The sequence below is a fragment of the Sminthopsis crassicaudata genome, chromosome 4, assembly GCF_048593235.1.
Source record: "Sminthopsis crassicaudata isolate SCR6 chromosome 4, ASM4859323v1, whole genome shotgun sequence".
Classification (NCBI taxonomy): domain Eukaryota; kingdom Metazoa; phylum Chordata; class Mammalia; order Dasyuromorphia; family Dasyuridae; genus Sminthopsis; species Sminthopsis crassicaudata.
In genome coordinates, this window is record NC_133620.1 from 465556800 (window position 1) to 465575452 (window position 18653).

General features: G+C 49.1%; 1 protein-coding gene across 3 annotated transcripts in view; it reads right to left on the bottom strand.

Annotated features, from left to right (window-relative positions):
• Window positions 1-9221, bottom strand: part of SH2B2 (SH2B adaptor protein 2) — a 58036-nt gene extending 48815 nt beyond the window's left edge. The window contains exon 1 of one of the 3 annotated variants that reach the window (XM_074264154.1): window positions 8851-9221. The gene's annotated coding sequence lies outside the window, so the exon portion shown is untranslated. Of the gene's footprint in view, window positions 1-5032; window positions 5207-8850 lie in introns of those variants that run through there. The other 2 variants (XM_074264152.1, XM_074264153.1) reach the window with 2 other exon arrangements.
• Between the last annotated feature and the right edge of the window lie 9432 nt (window positions 9222-18653).

Below are 18653 nucleotides of genomic sequence, written 5' to 3' on the forward strand. Positions count from 1 at the left end.
TTTTCTAATAACCTACAGCGGGGTAATCGGTTCCTTCACATCTCTGAGCATTTTAATTCCCATATTTAAAAGCACGATGTAGGCTGTAGCTGACAGTGCTGAAGGGCTATAAAGTATAAAGGGTAAGACTGATCTAGTCCAAGTCACTCCCTCAACATGGAAGTGACCACCTGGTTTGATCTCCTTTTTTTTAACAGGTGGGGAAACTGAGGCTCAGATGAAGTTACTTGCTTAAAGTCACACAGGCAGAGACAGGCTTTGGACCTAAGTCCTTGACTTCCAAACCCAGTGTCCTCGTCCACTGCGCCATGGATGAAAAGTCTAAAACCCAGAGAAGGAAGCAAGTAGCTGACACAAGTAGCCAGGCAATACGCGGCCAATTTGAGAGTCAAACCCAGGTCTCCTGCTTTTGAGTTGTGGGCAACAAGTAAATCATTCCCTCAGAAGCGTCTCCGCTTGTATACCTGCCTTGCCCACAGCACAGGAAGTCCTGTGGTCTGGTGGCGAAATGAGGAAAAAGAGGCTGGTGGCCATGCTTGGTGGCCTGGGCCAACAGCTGGGGGCCTCTTAATGCCAATGATTTCCCTCTCTAAGTCCCCCCTGAACCCCAAGGCCACACTGAGCCTGGCTAAGCTCAGCTTGGAGATCGGCTCCACAAGGGCTGGCGGGGGAGGCAGGGCAAAGACATGGAAAATCCACTGCTACTGAAGTCTGCTCAGGTCTGAAGTCTGACCTTGTTTCTCTCAGATCTGCAAGGTTTGCGGAACCCTTGAATGTGTTGAGGTCCGCTGGGGCCCCAAAGACAAACTTAGGCATCTTGCTGTGGAATAGAACAGTCTCTCCCTTTCATCCCCTTTCTCAGAGAAATGTTGCTGGGAGGGGGACAATGAAAATAAAAATGGCTTTTAAACTTGATAAAAGTCAATACTATTCATGGCTTTAGACCCTTTAAGGGGAACTCCATGGCCAGCCTGTTGGTACAGTCAGCTAGATCAGTGGGGAGAGGAAGGAATCAATCCCCTGGGTTACGAGGACTTTCTGGGAAGCTCTCATCCCTCCCTAGTCCCTCTGAAGTCCCAACCTGACCCAGTCTCTCGCTGGATTCTTAAAACATTTCTCTGATTTGAATAGTATTCCTTTTAAGCTCTACTTTATGAATGGAAACAGCCCCACGATATTAGATATAGAATCAAGAAAGGGATCTTGGGAGTCAGCTGGTCTCAATCTGATACCTTACAGATGAGGAAACTGAGGCTCAGAAATATTAAGCAATTTGCTCAAGATCACCCTCCCCCTAATTGGCAGAGCTGGATTCGGATCCAGATTTAATGGATTTGGGAGCCAGGAAGAAAACCCGACTCTGATGCCTAGTAGCTGTGTGACTCTCCAAGAGTTCACTTTCCTGAGCCTTCACCTGTAAAATAAAAGGTCTGGATGCCATGATCTCAAAGGTTCCTTCCAATTATCAACCTGGGTCTTTCCTTAAGGAAGCTGATATTGGAGATTGAGATTTTACTTCTAAGAAGAGGTAGGGGAGCAGCAAGACTCCTGGAAGTTGGGTGAACATGAATGGGGAAAGAAATGTCCAAGAAAGGGGGAGTGGAGGCCCTAGAGACAATGGTTTTGTTGTTCTAGGCTGAGGGACAAGTAAGTACTTCTTTTCATTTTTTAAAATTTGCATTGATAGCCCTTATTTTACATCCTGACATTTCCCAGTTTCCCCTCCCAGGGAACCTTTATATTATCCTTTTATAACAAAGAAGAAAAGAGAAGAAGGAGTTCATCAAAGCTAAACAATATGTCCTCCCCCAAAACCCAAACCTGACATTACATATGCAGTATTCCATACCCACAATCCTCTGCCCTGCAAAAAAAAGGAGAAAATCACCTCCAATCTTATCCATCCTTCCATCTCAGCCCATCCCATCACTCTGACTTCCCCTGTGTATAACTAACTAAATCCTTGGCATTTCATCCCTCAAGCATGGGCTGAGGACCAGACCAGCCGATTGCCCAGCTCTGTCCTAGAGAGACAGAGAGAGAGGAGAGCCTGCCCCCAAGAAGCTCCCCTTCTGGGTGGCAGGACAGTGCTCAAATAGCGGAAATAGACCATTCAAACAAAAAAGAAAAACAAATCCATAGCGGGATACAGGACCCCACCACAAACAGGGAGTTCCATGACTGAGTTTGTGGAACTGGCAAGCTGCTCTAGAACTTCCAAGGAGGAAGTGAAGGGGCTAAACTTCCAGGAGAAGGCTTCAGGGAAGAGGTGGGACTAGCACTCTCATTTGAAGAATGGAAGGGATTTGACTAGCCAGAGTTGGGAGGGCAAGAAAAGGAGACAATGCGAATATGATTTCAAATGAGTATGGCATCTCTAGGGGTACCATGCTCCCTGCCAGTGTTTACAGAGGCTTGCCTGTCTGTGCAGGGCTTAGAAGTACTACTCTAGAGTGGAGACTGAGGCTGGGAATGGGCTCTGGGCTCTGGCCATGAGGGTCCATTCCTTCAGCACCTGGATTCTGATGGACAGTTCCCAGTCAGCAGTTTGAAAGGAAAGGGGAAAGGAAAATAGGTAAGATAGGAATGGCTCCGCCAAGGATGGGAGTCACTCTTGCTGGGGCTTCTGGCTCCCTCTCCAGATGACTCCCTGTATATTCTTGAGGGTTATGAGGGAGAATGGGAGGAGGAAGAGGAGAGAGGCTTGAGTCCATCTCTGTGCACTCATCCACCTTTCAACCAGCTTTGGACAGTCTTCCTCTTGGGTCAGCCAAGGGAGATGACAGATGGAACAAGAAGGGGCTGAGACGGGGCTGGGCAATATCTGCGGTCTAAGTCACGTCAACGGCTACCATGTACCTATGTCTCATCTCCTTTTTTCTCTCCCTTCTCCCTCTGAGGTCTTAGTCAATCAGCACTTCAATCACAGGGGCTCTTCTCAGCCCAGTGGATGGCCTTCAGTGCTGACTCCTAGGCTGAGAGCCAAGGGATGGGTCAATTCTTTCTCCATTTCCAAACTCCAATGTTGCCGCGGAAAGTCTTAGAATGTGCCGCTGACCAGGTCCACTTCTGATTTCTATCTTCATGACCCCTGCCGACAGTAATGCTTATATTCGTTTCTCAATTTCCCCTAATGACTGTTCCAGAGCTTTTCCATTGTCCTGGAATGGAAACTCACTTCTGTCCCTTGAGCCCTTCTAAAATCTTTATCTTTAGCCCTACTTTCCTGCTCCGTCTAAAGAAAAGGGCTACCCCCAATTGCCCCAAAGGCCAGTTGCCTCTCTCCCACTGGTCTCTTCTGGGACCCCACTTCATCAGTTCTCTTCTTAATTACTTTTTTTTAGCAGTTTTCTTGACTTTAGAGATATCTTCCATCCATTCTACTACAAGATTAATTTGCCTAAAACAATAGTTTTGAGCATGTTACTTTCCTGCTCTAAAAATCTTCAAAATATGGGACAGCTAGATAGTACACCAGCCTAGAGTCTGGAGGACCTGAATTCAAATCTGCCTTCAGATACTTGACATTTACTAGCTGTGTGACTCTGGGCAAGTCACTTAATTCCCTTTAAAAAAAATCAATAGCTGCTCACTAAATGCTGAATGAAGTCCAAATTCTTAACCTAACATTCAAGACTCTCCATAATCTTGGAAGAATCTAACTTCCTGGATTTATTTGCAATTGTTTCTCTAAAAGAACCCTTTTAGAGTGCAAGCTCCCCTTGACTAATGATACCAAATATAATAACAATGCCAAATACACACACAGACGCACATAAGTCCAGGGAATTCCCTTCAGATGAAAGGTCATTCTCTCATTTCCACCAAGCAGAATCCCTACTTGTCCTTTAAGCATCAGCTCAATTACTGCTTTTCCCAGAAAGCTTTGCCTGATTTCCCCACATTGCCCTCCACAGAATCTCCATTCTTTCATCACAAAGAATTACCATTATTTGGGCTATTTCCATTATTTCCCCTATTAAATTTTTGGATAGTAGGGGATATCTCTTTTTCATTTAGTCTACTTTCTCCTCTTCCTCGAAGTCCGGAATGGCATCTGACATATTAGGAAGTGTTTTTTTGTTTGTTTTTTTTGTTTTTTGTTTTGTTTTGTTTTTTGTTTTTTTTAAACAGTGAACTAACTGCATTTTCCAGGGGTTAACAAAAGGCAGTGAGTGATCGGAGAAATTGCCTTTTGGGGAAGCAGAGTTAAGTGGGCATGCTCTGGCCAGGGTTGGAGGAAAAGGATTTTACAGATTGGATGGAACCAAGGAGGGAGAAGAAGGGAATGGTTCTTCACCTTTATCGTCCCCAAGTGAGCTCCATCCACAGGCTCATAGATTTAAAGCTGAAAGAGACCATGGGAAGAGGGTGAATCGGTGCATCTAGTGCCGCCTTTGAGAGGCTGATGATGGCCTAAGGTTACACACACAGAGAAAGAGGTCGTGCAGGTCCCCTTCTCCACACCCAGCCTTCTTCCCAAAGCGCCCAAACTCAACAACCCAGCCCAGACTGAGGGCTGGCCACCTTTTTTGAGGGTCGCCCCCTCAGCACCCACTGTCATCTGGGACTTCCCCTTGGGCCAAGATTGGGAAGATTTTCCTCTGCTGGGTTTCTCTCGGGATTTAATGATCACCCACTGGGCTCCCTGAGGAAAAGGGAGAAATAAGAAAAGGAAAGCCAATAACAGAGAAACCTCATTGAGGAAGGAAGCCTCACACCTAGCACAGTTAACAAGTAGTCTACAAATACAGTAAGTGCGAGAAGAGTTCAAAGGAGAGTGAATTTGCTGAGGGCTAGGGTAGCAGCATTCTCTCTAGCAAAAAAAAAAAAAAAAAAAAAAAAGGAAAAAGGAAAAAAGAAAAGAAAAGAAAAGAAAAAGAAAAAAAGAACCAATTTCTCTTCCTCTGGTCTCCTTCCGTCCCATAAACCCTTCAGCCTGTTTCCAAAGCCCTAGTTCTCTAACAGGCAGCTGACGTGCCTTCAGAAAACCAAGATCTGGCTGGGGGGAAGTGGTTTTCCCTTCACTCACCTCCAGAGTCAAAGTCCTTCCCTTTTCCTCCAAGCTGTTGCTGACAAGCCTCACAGAGCTGACTGGCTTTCATTCTCCTCAGCCTGGACACTCGGATTTTTTTTTTTTTTCCTGACTTCTCTATTCATGCCAAGAAGGACGACGCGCCCGGGTTTCTTAGCAGGGCAAGACCAGAGCGGAAACTGAGCCTGGTGCCTCCCCTGCTGGTGCCTCGGCCCCCCTCCTTCCTGCGCTCCTCCTCTCCCCTTCCCGAGGCTCACCCATTGCAGAGGGACACAGAGAAAGAGAGGTGGCTGGGACCCTTCCCTCCACCCAGCCAAGCCCCCCCCCCTTCCCTGACTGCAGACCAGCATCTCCCCCTCCCCCAGCCCTCAGTCCAGCCTCGTGACCGAGATCCAGATGTCGTCCATTTGTGAGCCATAAAGAGGGAACGCCCCCCTCAGCCCTCAGAGGTAGCAGGAGCTCCCCTGGGACAGCAGGAGGTCAGAGGTCAAGACAGCCATGAGGGCATGAATTAAATCAAGATACTTCCTCTGAGCACAAGCCAGGCCAGGGCCCCTGAGCTCTGCCTCTAAGGGGGAGAGCTCCTTAAAAGAAGGGCACCTTTAGCACAGGGCTTCCTGGCAGCGCCTCCCGGCCTTAGTCACCAAGCTTCAGGAACATTTTGAACTAGAATCCAGTGGAGCAGGAGCCTTTTCATTGAAATATACTTTTAGGAGAAAAGAAGAAGGAAATCAGGAAAAGGACCAGGTGAAGGCGGGTCTGCTAGTGTGCAGGGTTTCCATCCTCAGGGGGAAGCTGTGAATCAACAGAGACCTGAGCCAGAGAAAAAACCTTATTTCCCCTCCACCTCTATCACTAGAGCTGGCCTGGGGAAACCAAGGCTCTGAGGGACAGAGCGAATTCAAAGTTCTCCCCGCTCCCCTGGGCACCGAGATGCCACTGGAGGCCACCAGACTTGACTAAAGCAGGATGTGGAACTGACGGTGTAGGAAGATTTTTTTTTAAAGCTAAAACAGCAGTTTTGGATTCACTTAGTTTCCCAGAATACCTGGTGATACCCTACTGGGTGCTCTTAGCTGCCTTTTAGCATCTATACTGAGCTTTAAGGTTGTTTGCCAATTAGCGTAGGATTTCATTTACATTAACTCTCCCCCATGTTCTCCACTGGCTTAACTGGAGCTCCCCCCATCTCATTCATGTCCTGGAATATTCTCATCCATTCATATATTCTCTCTCTCTTCCTTCTTCCCTCCTTCTCTCCCTCCTCCTCTCTCTGTCCATTTCCCTCCTTTCTCTTTCTCTCTCCCTCCTCTTTCTCCTCCCTTTCATCCTCTCCTTTTCTCTTTTTTCTCTCCCCTCCCTCTTTCTTTCTTTCCTCTCTTTTTCTCTCCCTCCCTCCCTTACTGTTTCTGTCTCTCCCACCTTCTCTTTTTCTCCCTCCCTCTCTCTCTTCTCCTTCCTTTCCTCCTCTCTTTTCTCTTCTCTCTCTCCCCCTCCTTCTTTCTTTCTCTTCTCTTCTCTTTTTCCTTCTCCCTCTTTTCCTTTCCCTTCCTCTCTTTCTCTCTCCCTCCCTCACCATTTCTCTGCGTGTCTCTCCCTCCTTTTCTTTCTTTCTCTCTTCTCCTTCCTTTCCTCCTCTTTTTCTCTTCTTTTTCTCCCCTCCCTCTTTCATCCTTTCCTCTATTTTTCCTTTTTCCTCTTTTTGTCTCCCTCCCTCCCTCTCTCTTCTCCTTCTTCCCTTTCTCCCCTCCTTTCCTCTCTCTTTTCCTCTTTTTCCCTCTCTCCCTTCTCATTTCTCCCTCTCTCCCTTTAATGACCCAGCTCAGGGGTGCTCTCCATCAAAAGGCCTTTCCTGATCTTGCCTTCTGGACATTATAGATGTTTTGTATCTCTGCTTGCTCCCTCCCTCCCCCAGCAGCTGACTGTAAACTCCTTGCCAATGTGGCTTTCATCTCTGACTCTGTCCCTAGCACAGAGTAGTAGGAACACTGACACACAGCAAGAGCTTAATAATTGCTGAATTGAATGTCATCCTCCTTCTTCTGTCACCCTGACTCCAGTTCCTACAATCAAGCATTACTGGACACCTACCATGTGTCTGCTCTTTCAGATCTCGGCCTCTCCATGACCCTCCAGCCTCCAGTTGGAGTCTTTAATAAAAGGTCTCCCCTCTCCATAAAGAAAAGTCTGGGGAGGGGGGTGAGGTTGGGAGGTTGGATAAACACTGAGTGAGGAAAGAGGGGGGAAAAGAGAAAGGACACAGAAAAATATCTTTTAAGTTTCATTTACCATCTCTATTCTCCCATGGTGGGGGATGGGGGGAGACGGGACCATTCAGCCAGAGCTGGAGAATAAGGAAATGGAAGGATCTCCCGGAGGCTCCAGAGTCCACCTAGAGGACGCCCCCCTCCTGGCTAGGCCACTGTTACAATTAGGAGGAATGGCAATCCACGGTCAGCCTTTGCTTTTAGGGATTTGGGGGTTCACGGAGCTTGTTTCTGCCCCTCAGGAGAGGAGGACTATGGGAAAGAGCCCCGGAAGAGATGTCCAGCCTCGGCCAAGTCCCAGGCTGAGGTCCCAGTTTCAGCGCCCATCCCCACCATCCAAAAGGAGGAGGGAGCGTCTCAGGTCTCCCAGGAGCGCTCGGAGAGGGTGAGCCCCTGGTGAGCGCTGCACGTGTAAGCCCCGGGACTCCGGCCTCCTTTAAACCTTTGTCCTCCTCTCCCGGCACTGACACAGGCATGGAGACACAACTCTTATTTACACCTGGGCCTTTCTCAGAGTCTGCCCTCCCCCCCAGGGCACAATCCCCCTCATTGTCCCTCCTCCCCCTCTCCCACTCCCACCGGCCCTCGCTGCCGGTCTGGCAGCTCTAAACTAATCTGGACGCGAATTCAGACCCGGAGGGGATCCTGGGAGTGGGAACAGATATTGATCATGAGGTCAACTGGCTGAAGGGGGATTTGGATCATCCAGGATCCCAGTCCCGCTTCCCTCGGAAACCCCCGGAGCGGCTCAGAGAATGGGCTGGGGGGGGCACCCCATTAGCCCGGAGGAATCTGTGACCTCTCACCTGACAAATGGGAGCCCGAGGCTTCCTGGCCGGGGGAGGTGACGGATTAAGCCGCTTCTCCCTCCGAAGTCACGGAAGTCCCAGCCTCAGAGGGCAGGACCCAGCCGGCTCACCTATTGTCCCAAAGGTGCCGGCTCCGCGGCCCCTCCCCTCGGTCCCAGGCCAGGGAACCCTGGCCCATACAGGAGGGGTGGGGGCGGGGAGGCAGGGGCACAGCTCGAACCTGAGCCATCGGGGTGGGCGACACCAATGCGGGGGGCCGTGACCTCCCACCGCCGCTGCCAACGTACGATTCCCCCCCCCCCCATCCCGTGGCCTGGAGGCTGCTCGGCTCCCTGCCTGGGTGCATCAGTCGGGTTTTAGGGGAAGTGGGATCCCGCTGTGGCCACGCCGCCTGACGCCAGCACCTGGGGGCTACAGCGAGCCTCCCAAGGCCGCCGGAGCGCCAGCAGCGGCGGTCACGCAGCCCCGCGATCGTGGGTGGGGAGGGGAAGCTGGCTCCGTCCCCCACTCTCCGCGGCCTCCCCCCACCCCCCGGGAGGAAGGGGCAGCGGGCGCCGGGGCCGGGGAGGGGGGCAGGCGGACGCCTTCCCTGCGCTGCGGTCCGGGGAAACCCGACACAAAAGCGGCTCCCCAGGGACCCGGGGGGCGGGGGAGCGCGCCCACTGATGGGGAGAGAGCAAGCCGGGGCCTCGTGCCCCCCGCCCGCGGGGCGCCGCCGGAGCCGGGGCCGGGTGCTTACCTCCACGCGCGCAGCTGCGGCAGTCGTGGGCCGGCGGCTCACGGGCGGCTCGCGGGGCTCATGGTGGGGCGCGGGGATGCGGCTGCCCTCGCTCCTCCGCTCGGCTCGCTCGGGCTCCCGGCTGCGGGAAGCCGCTGGCGGCCGCGGCCGGGCTGGGCAGAGCTCCGGAGCCCGGCGCCCCCAGCACCTCGCTGCCCTCCCGCCGGAGCGCGCCTCTCCTCCTCCTCCTCCGGCCGGCGGGAGCCCCGCCTCGCGCCCCCTCTCCCTCCGCTGGGTGCGAGGGGAATGGAAGGAGGGGGCGGGGGAGGAGGAGAAAGGAGGAGGGAGGAGGGGTGGAGGAGGGGGAGGGGAGAGGGAGGGCGCGCGCCGCGCAGCCCCGGCCCCCGGGGATCCTTAAAGGGGCCCGCGGCGGCGGCGGCGACGGTGGCGGCGGCTCACGCACGCTCCCGAGTGGCTAGAGTGGGCAGAGACAGCGAGGGCCCGCTGAGCCCGGGGCGGCGCGAGCGCGGCGGGCGGGGGGCTGCTCCACTCGGGGAGGAGGGGGATTGGTTCTGCCGCGGGGCAGAGAGGAGCTGGCTCCGCTGGGGAGGGGGTGTCTGGCTCTCCTGGGGGGGTGGAGGGAACGGGAGGGGGGGGACTGAGTGCCCTAGGGCGGGCGGGGGACCGGCTCCACGCGGGGAGGAGAGGGTGAGCTCTGTCCGGGGGGAGAGTTGGGCTAACTCTGCTGGGGGGGGGCTTACTGGGATGAAGGGGGAGACTGACCCTGCTCAGGGATGGGAGGGGCTGCTCCACTCGGGGGAGCAGAGGGAGGGGTTCTGCCCGGAGCCTACCGCTGGGCGGGGGAGGGGTTGCTAGCTCCGGTAGGGGGTGTGACAGGGAGGGGGCTGACTCTGTCCTGGAGGGGGGAGGGGAGCTGGGGGGGCGGGGATGACTCGGTCCCCCTCTGGGACACCCCGCCTGCCCCACTCCCAGGTCCTCCAGACTCAAAGAAGCCTTTTCCTCCGAGGACACTAGAGAATCCGCCCATTTGACAGAAGGGAGAGCTGAGGTTCAGAGAGTGGGTGACTCTCCGGGCCACGTGGAGAAAAGGAGCCCCAGAGCTAGCCGTGAGGGTTAGGAAATCTTTGCCCTTTGCATTCGCTGTAACTGGGAGCACGGGTCCTAAAAGATTCGGATTTGTATCCGAGGAACTGGGTTCTAATCCTGACTCTGCCCCGCTCGGAGGAACCTTGTGACTCAAATAGTCCCTTTCACTCTCTGGGTCCTAACCGGGAAACAAACTGACCTGTTCCATGAGACTCTGGGGCCTGCTGATCCCTTGAAGCTCGAAATCCAGGAACCTTCTAACCCCAGGAGGCCCCGAGCAGCGCCTCCCCTGCCCAGCCCTGGTGGCCCATCCAATGGCGGAGACCGACTGAGGGGCAGCTCCCCAGACAGACGCCCCTGGGGCTCCTTCCCTCCTCTCCGGATCAGGAGGGAGCCAAAACCAAAAGCGGGGTCCCCTTGATCGGGAAAAGGAGGGTGGGGGCAGGGGTGGGCTGGGAGAGGCGCCCCCGTGGAAGGCTCGGGCTCAGCAGGATTCTGGGGGCAGTGTCTCTAGAGCACACTAGAGTAGGGGTGCTTGGGGGGGGGCTTGTGGCCAGAGTGAGCAGCAGGACATTCTAACGGGAAGGGCAATGGGGGAGACAGTTCCCTTTTGGGGGACTCCCCTTTGGGGGGTTCCGGAAAGAATGCCTTTCCTTGTTTTGTGGCAACTTTTCCAAAAGTCTTCTCACAAACTTCTCACCACCCCAAGCGGAGGCCCCGGGAGCTCAGAAATTCTGTAACTCATGTGTAATCTGATGGACTGTGCTCCCTCTTTCCTTCTCCCCCCATCTGTCCTTTCCTTCTTCCTTCCTTCCCCTCTTCCCCTTCTTACTTCCTTTCTCTCTCCCCCTTCCCCTTACTTACTCGGGGTCCCCCCATCTCCTCTTCCCTCCCACCTTGAGAAAAGCTACTTCCCCTCAGCATTGCTTTAAAATAAGAATTGGCTCGAATGACAGTTACCTTAGGGCTCTGTTGAAAGCCTACTGTGTGTCTAGCCCTGTCCTGGGCTGGAGGAGGGGGCAAGAGAGAAGCGGCAGAGAAGGAGGTGGGAAGAGGAGAGAAAGAGGGAGCCCTGACTAGGCTAGCTGGGCTGGAACAGAGGATAGCTATCTAGGGAGTGGTAGGGGATATTATTGGAAAGGCACGGTTTCCCGAGGCTATGGGGATGAGACATGTTGCTAAAACTGTGCCCGAGCCCAGCGCCCGCTCCAGGTGCCTCTGTTGCCAATGGAGTGTTGGGAGTGGTGAGAGGAGTGGACTCGGTGCTTTGGCTGCTCCCTGCCCTTACCTCCCCCTCCCCGAGCAGAGTCAGGGCTACCACCTTTATGTACTCAGGGCTTCCTGCTCCGAGTTCTGGACAGCAAGTGTGGCCAGGGCTATTTCTAAACTGGCAAAGGTGCCCTGCAGTCTAGGCATGCTGTGCTTTGCCAGTTATGGGCAAGAGGAGAAACGCCCAGCTGGGTGACTTGGGCCACTGGAATGAAGCTTCCCTTGCCACTCCAGCCCACGGTGTTCTCCCCCCACTGTGAACTGTTTTTCTCCATCTTTCCTCCCCGCCCATGGATTCTGGGTCCCGGAGCCCAGATGAACTACACCTTGTTCCTTCTGCATGCCGTATGCTTTCCCATCTCCGAACATTTAGTCTTGCCGTCTCCTCTTTCTTTAGAAACCTTACTTCCTCTCAAGGTCCATAATTCTCCTTATTCCACAAAACCTGTCAGCTTCCCCTTCCCTTTCCCATCCAGCAGAAGAGCTTACCTATTTATCAAACTTTCCGTGGCCATCGCCTATACTTCTCCTTTGGCTCCTGTCACACTCTACTTTCTATTTCCATTATTGGCCTTCCTGTCTCATTTCCTCTAATAGATCATCAGCTCTGGGAGAGCAGAAACAATGTATTATTCATCTTTTCTTTCCTGACTGCAACCCAGAAACCTGAACAGAATGAACATTTTTTTGAGGGAAGGAAGAATTAACTTCTCTAATGTCATTAGTCCCGTACATTTGGATCCCAGGATCCAAGGGATTGTAAGGGAGAAGACCCTTATTTTCAAGCCCCTTATTTTCCATATGGGGAAACTGAGGCACAGAGAAGCAAAAAACATAGAGATATAGAGTAGGAGGGAACCTGTCTCTTTTTACAAGGAGGATCTGCCCAGAGTCACGAGGTAGGAACTAGCAGAGTCTGGATTTGAACCCAGGCCTCGTGCTTCCCAATCTATTACTCTATCTGACAGCACCAGACCGTCTCATTCATTCAGTGGATGATCATGTGGTCTAACCCCATTCTACAGTGTCACGCCAATACTGATGAGTAAGGTGACAACTTCTATTTCTATAGTACTTTGGTCCCACGTGCCTAACTAATCCTAACTGATTCTCAGGAAATGCCTCATGGTACAGTGGGTAATGCATTAGATTTGGATTCAGGGAGTATGGAGTTCAAATCCTGTTTTAGAGACTCCTTGGCTGTGTTTCACAAAGATCAGATAAGGTCTTAAAGCCTTTTTAAATGTCAGCTGTCAAAATTCTACTGAAGCAGGCTAGTATTAATTTTCTGCCATGTTGTGCTCTCTCCCCTATGTGAGTGGCAGGATTGTCTTGTTTTTTCTTTTGATTTTTGTAGCCCAATGATTTTTTTTAAATCAAAGCCCTTCAAAGGATATGAACAGACAATTTTCAGATGAAGTAATATAGTGATGAAAAATGTCTAAATCCTTATTGATTAGAGAAATGCAAATTAAGACAACTCTGAGGTTCTACCTTACATCTCTCAGATTGACTAAGTTGAAAGGAAAAGATATTGATAAATGTTGGAGGGGATATGGGAAAACTGGGACACTACTGCATTGTTGGTGGAGTGGTGAAATAAACTAATCATTCTAGAAAGCAATTTGGAACTCTGCCCAAAGGGCTATAAAACTGTGCAAACCCATTGACCCAGCAGTGCCATAATTGGGTCTATATCCCAAGGAAATCATAAAGGAGGGGAAAATGTTTGTAGCAGTTCTTTTTGTGGTAGCAAAGAATTGGAAAATGAGCGGATGTCCCTTGATTAAGGAATGGCTGAATAAGTTATGGTAAGTGAAAGCAATGGAATATTATTGTTCTATAAAACAATGAACGGGCTGATTTTAGAGATACCTGGAAAGACTTACAGGAACTGATGCTGAGCAAAAGCAGCAGAGCCAGGAATACACTGTCCACAGCAACAGCAATATGGTTTGATGATCAGCTGTGACAGATTTGGTTCTCAGTGGTTTGGTTTCTCAGTGGTTATGACAGGTTCTCAGACAATCCCAATAAACTCTGGTTGGAAAACAAACACCATCCAAATACAAAGAGAGAACTATGGAGATTGAATGTAAATCAGTACATGCTATGTTCACTTTTTCCCCCTTTTTCTTCTGTTTCTTTGTTTTTTCTCTTGTGGTTTTTCTCTTTTCTGATTTTTCTCTCCCAACATGATTCATAAGAAAATATGTAAAAAAATATGAATGCACATGTATAACAAAAATGTTTCTATGTGTAACTGGGAAAAATAAAAATTTTTAAAAAGCAAAACCCTTAGCATTTTGGTAAGAATTTAATGAATTATTATCCATCCCATTCTATTATTCTACTGATATTACAGATGAGGAAAGCAAGGATGGATAGCACAAAATAGATGGCTCGAGAGGATACATTTAATTCTTCTGTCTCCTAGAGTCTAATGTACCACCCTAATTCAATTCAACTGAATTTAGTTCATTTATTAAGCACCTATGGTATACTGCTGGGAGGCAGCCTAAATCCAAATTCAGGAACCCTGGAGAACAAATCTGGCCTCTAAGACATATACGTGTGACTGAAGATCTCTCACTGTTTTAGTCAAGCTGGAAATCCCTTCAACAAAGAAAGTGGTCAGAGGTGGTGTAAGACTGTCAGTAAACATTTATTAAGCGCCTATTATGTGCCAAACACTGTGCTAAGTAGTGGGGATACAAATTGAGGATACAGTCCCTGACCTCAAGGAGATATGATCTAATGGAGAACAAATTACAAACAAGCATATAAAAAGCAAGCTATATATACAAGGTGATAGTAGAATTAAAGCTTTCTGTAAAAGGAGGATTTTAATCAGGACTTAAAGAAAGCCAGGCAATCATGGCTGTAGAGATGATAATTCACCAAGTGAAATAGCATAGAGGAAGAGGAGAATCCCATTGAGGAGAGATCCCTGGAGGACCTCTAGATGAAGGTCCTGCAAAGGAGACTGAGAAGGCCCATCAGATCAGGGGAAAGTAATGTCATGGAAACCTAGAGTTCAGAGAGTTCCAAGGAGAAGGGGGTGAGCAACAGTGTCAAAGGTTTCAGGGGAAATTGCAGAACAGGTGACAAGCTCCATTGATAGAGGAAGCTTCTTACCTGGATTTATTTCCTTACATCAAGGAGGTCATCGGGTCTAATCTAAAAATGTTCCAGGCAGTGCATTACACCAAGTGCTAGAGATATACAAAATCAAAGAGGAAAGAACTTTCTGCCCTCAAGATGCTCATCTTCCATTGGGGAAAACAACACGGGTGTAGAAAATTAAATAGAGGGGCAGCTAGGTGGCGCAGTGGATAGAGCACCAGGCCTGAATTCAGGAGGACCCGAGTTCAAATGTGGTCTCAGACACTTAACACTTCCTAGCTGTGTGACCCTGGGCAAGTCACTTAACCCCAGCCTCAATAAAAAAATTTAAATAGAAAATATATGAAATAAAATATAAAATATGACAGGCTGATGGAAAAGGATTGAGGTGGCTCTCATGTCCTAGAAGATCACTGAGTGGATATTAAATGGCTTCCTGTCCAGGTTGGTTTAGCCACTTGGTGCCTAAAGGCTGAAAACTGGACCACTTTCTTTGTTGAAGGGATTTCCAGCTTTGGGATTCCAGGATCCCAAAGACCTACCTCTCTCCCTTTTCCCTTATTACTTCTCTCCCACAAATGCTAAAAAAAAACCTCACTAGCACTTATGCTACAAAACTCACTAGCCTATAGCCCAGGTATGCCTTTGCCTGCCCCCTCCCCCTGAACTGTAACCCCCTTTAACCCCCTTCCTGAGCTCTGGTTTGGGGTGGGACAGGATGCTGGCTTGTTCACCCATCCCAGAAGGGGTATGGTCTCAGGCACTCAGCCCCAGCACTTCACAAAGGTGCGACTGTGTGATGGGGAGAGCCCCTCAATACTATTGTTTGCAGTACACAAGCTCAGTGTCCTTGCCTGCTCCCCATGCAGAAGGTTCAAAGGAGCTTAGTGTCCAGGAGACAGGCAGCGGTTGAATGACTGTGCCTTCTGGGAATGGGTGTGTGGTGTGTGTGTGTGTGTGTGTGTGTGTGTGTGTGTGTGTGAGTCATTCAGTCAACAAGCATTATTAAGCACTTACTATGAGCTAAGGAGGGGAGGGGGGTAAGGAGACAGGTAATATATCCAGGGTCGCTGTGAATGGGTGGGTGAGTGGGCAGCAGGCAAGACTTCATTCCACTGCCCAGGCCATTGATTCAATCCACTTTTTCTTGGCTCCTCCCTCTCTCCCAAGATTCTGCTCTCATTCATGTGGCTTCTTATTAAGACTCAGACCTAATCAATAGCCTGGCTGCCTGCCCAAGCTTTCATTAAGGGTTTTCACTGATTCTATCATGTCATGTTCAAGGTGCAGCTGTTATGGTCCTGGCCTAAGCTTTTTGGGGAAGGGATGGGGGAAGAACAGGGATAAAGAGGGAAGCAGACATAGGATAGGGGCTATATTTTTTCTCCACAAGTTTACAGGGTCATAGGTTTAAGAGTCAAAAGGATCTCAGAAGCCATGTAATCCACCCCCCCCCCCAATTATAGTGAGGAGGAAACTGAGTCCCGGAGAGGTTAAGTGATTTAGAATCATAGCACTGGCATTCTAAGGGACCACAGAGACCATCAAATTCTCTTCATGTTACAGAGGAAACCGACAATGATTTGTCCAAGGTCTCATAGGTAAATGACTGTCAAAAAGGGGATTTGATCCCCGATTCTTGAAGTTCAGACCCCAGGTAAAACCAGGAGTACCCCAGAGGGTATAATGTTCTCTTCAGAACCTCACAGAATGGTGAGGTGGAAAAGCCCTGGTCTGGGAGGATGATACATGTTTATTGATTAATGAGAAGCCGAAAGAATGGGACGCTCCCAGTCTTCCAGAAGCTCTTCAAACTATCGGCTGGTGAATTTGATGTCAATCCTGGCAAAATTTTAGGATGAATCATTAAAGAACTGGCTTGTAAAGCTTTAGAAACGGAAGCAGCGGTCACTGAAAGCCACCGTGGGTCCATTAAGAACAAGCCATATCAGACTAATCTCATTTTCCTTTTTTCTTTTTTGACAGTGTTACTATGCTTTTGGACAAGAGAGATGTCAGATGGATCATGTAGCTAGAATCTGACATGGCGCTGACAAGGTCTCCCCAACATCCTCATAACTAATTCAGTTAGGTGAGATCATTACTAGTTGACTGATACGGTGGGCATAGCTATTGGGTGTGGACATGGTGTGCTTTCCACTGGGTTCTCCCTTCCACTGGGGAGCTTTCCACTGGGTTCTCCCTTTCTGTGGGAAAGGAACACTTTGAATGACTGATACCTTGAGGCAGAGATGGGAGTCAGTGTGTGCCATTAGACTGTAAGCTCCTTGAGTAGGGACTGTCTTTTGCTTCTTGTTATATCCCCAGGCTTAGCACTGTGCCTGGCACATAGTACTTAATAAACATTGATTGATTGATTGTCATGGTCATCTTGATATAGCCCCTGACTCTAGAACCTTAGAAATAGCAGAGCCCCAAGGATCCTATCTCAGGTCCAGCAGCTATTATTTCTGGGCAGAATCACTATGGAAAAGGGCCCCCAATTTCTTGACACCATCCCCAATTGGTAGACATGAGCTTGGGAATGAAGCACTAAAATCCCTGCCCTCATAGCAGCCACAGTCAAACAAGATCCGGAAAAGAAAATTATTGCCACCAAAATCAATACTTTCAAATGGTGCAAGGTGGAAAATGGATACAATTTAATCAGAGGACACATTTAAAAAGATGCCTCACAGTGAACTCAGCTGTTGCCCACCCTTCCATCCCCCAGGCACCATGGGACCTTTTCATCTGACTTGCAGCTGAAACCTTCTTTGTATGTTGTGAGCTCCTTAAGAATTCACTTTTCTTTTAAAACGTCTTATTTTTCTAGTTGTCTCTCCAGCACTTTGCACTCAGTAAATGGTTAATGCATAATTTTTCATTTATTTGCACAAGGAATAGGAATGATCCATTATGACTCCCCCTAGAGGACATTCCAGGAAGTGCAACTGGGGTGATAGAAGGACCAATGGGACTGCTCCCTCTGGATGTGCAGACACACCTGACTCATTCTCTGTGCACACTCATATTCACCCCCACCAGACCCAGAGCAAGGGGACTAACAAATCATTATCAAGCAAGAGGGGGGATTGGGGTAGAACTGGCTTAGTATTTGTAGGAACACTTTTAATGAAGTCATATTTGATGAGCTTCTCAATATTATGTGTAATATCTTGGCAAGCACATGCTTAATTGCCGAGTGATTCTGTTATAAGGCACTGGGAAGTGGGGATGGGAGAGGAATCTCTTTCCTGCTTTTGGCTATAAAAACAAGAGAAGTAAAGTACTAGACCAGTCCCCCAAAAGGAGGAGAATGGAAATGATTCTTTTTAGCTTTTTTTTCATAGACCAGGGCTTCTTTAACTTTCTCCACTCATGATCTCTTTTCATGCAAGAAATTTTTAGATAATTCCAGGTATATAGGTATATAAAATAGATATATAAATCAAACACTTACTGACAATAAATCATAATTGCATGACTCCCACATTCAGTTAGAGTACATAGTGGTGGCCCACAATTTAAGAAGTTTTGTTATAGATCATCAAAAGGGAAAAGATTATGATTATGTCTGGGCAAGTCTATCCACAGTGGCACATGGATGCTACTTGCCAGCTGTTCTGAAAGCCTCACAGCTCTCTGGAATTTGGCATCCCTGGCCTATTGGAGCTTACATTCTAAAAGAGGAAATAACATGAACATTATATACAAAATGTAGTTATTTTCTAGAGGAGAGCATTAAATGCACCTGAGGGAGAGGTGGAAGCTGGAAAATACAAGCTCAAGGGTCCTTCTAAGCGCTGACATTCTATAATCCATGAGTCCTTCCTTGATCTTTGATTAGTATTTTTCTTTTTTCTTCCTTCCTTCCTTCCTTCCTTCCTTCCTCTTCCTTCCTTCCTTCCTTCCTTTCCTTCCTTCCTTCTTCCTTCCTTTCCTTCCTTTCCTTCCTCCTTCCTTCCTTCCTTCCTTCCTTCCTTCCTTCCTTCCTTCCTTCCTCCTCCTTCCTTCCTTCCTTCTTCCTTCCTTCTTTCTTCTTCTTTTTCTTTTCTTTCTTTCTTCTTCTTCTTTCTTTCTTTCTTTCTTTCTTTCTTTCTTTGCTTTCTTCTTTCTTGTCTTTCTTTCTTTTCTTTCTTCTTCTTTCCTTCTTTCCTTCTTTCCTTCCTTCCTTCCTTCCTTCCTTCTCCTTCCTTCCTTCCTTCTTCTCTCTTCCTCCCTTCTTTCCTTCTTTCTTCCTTCTTCTTCCTTCCTTTCTTTCTTTCCTTTCTTTTCATTCCTTTCTTCCTTTCTTCTCTTTCCTTCTGACTATTCTTTCC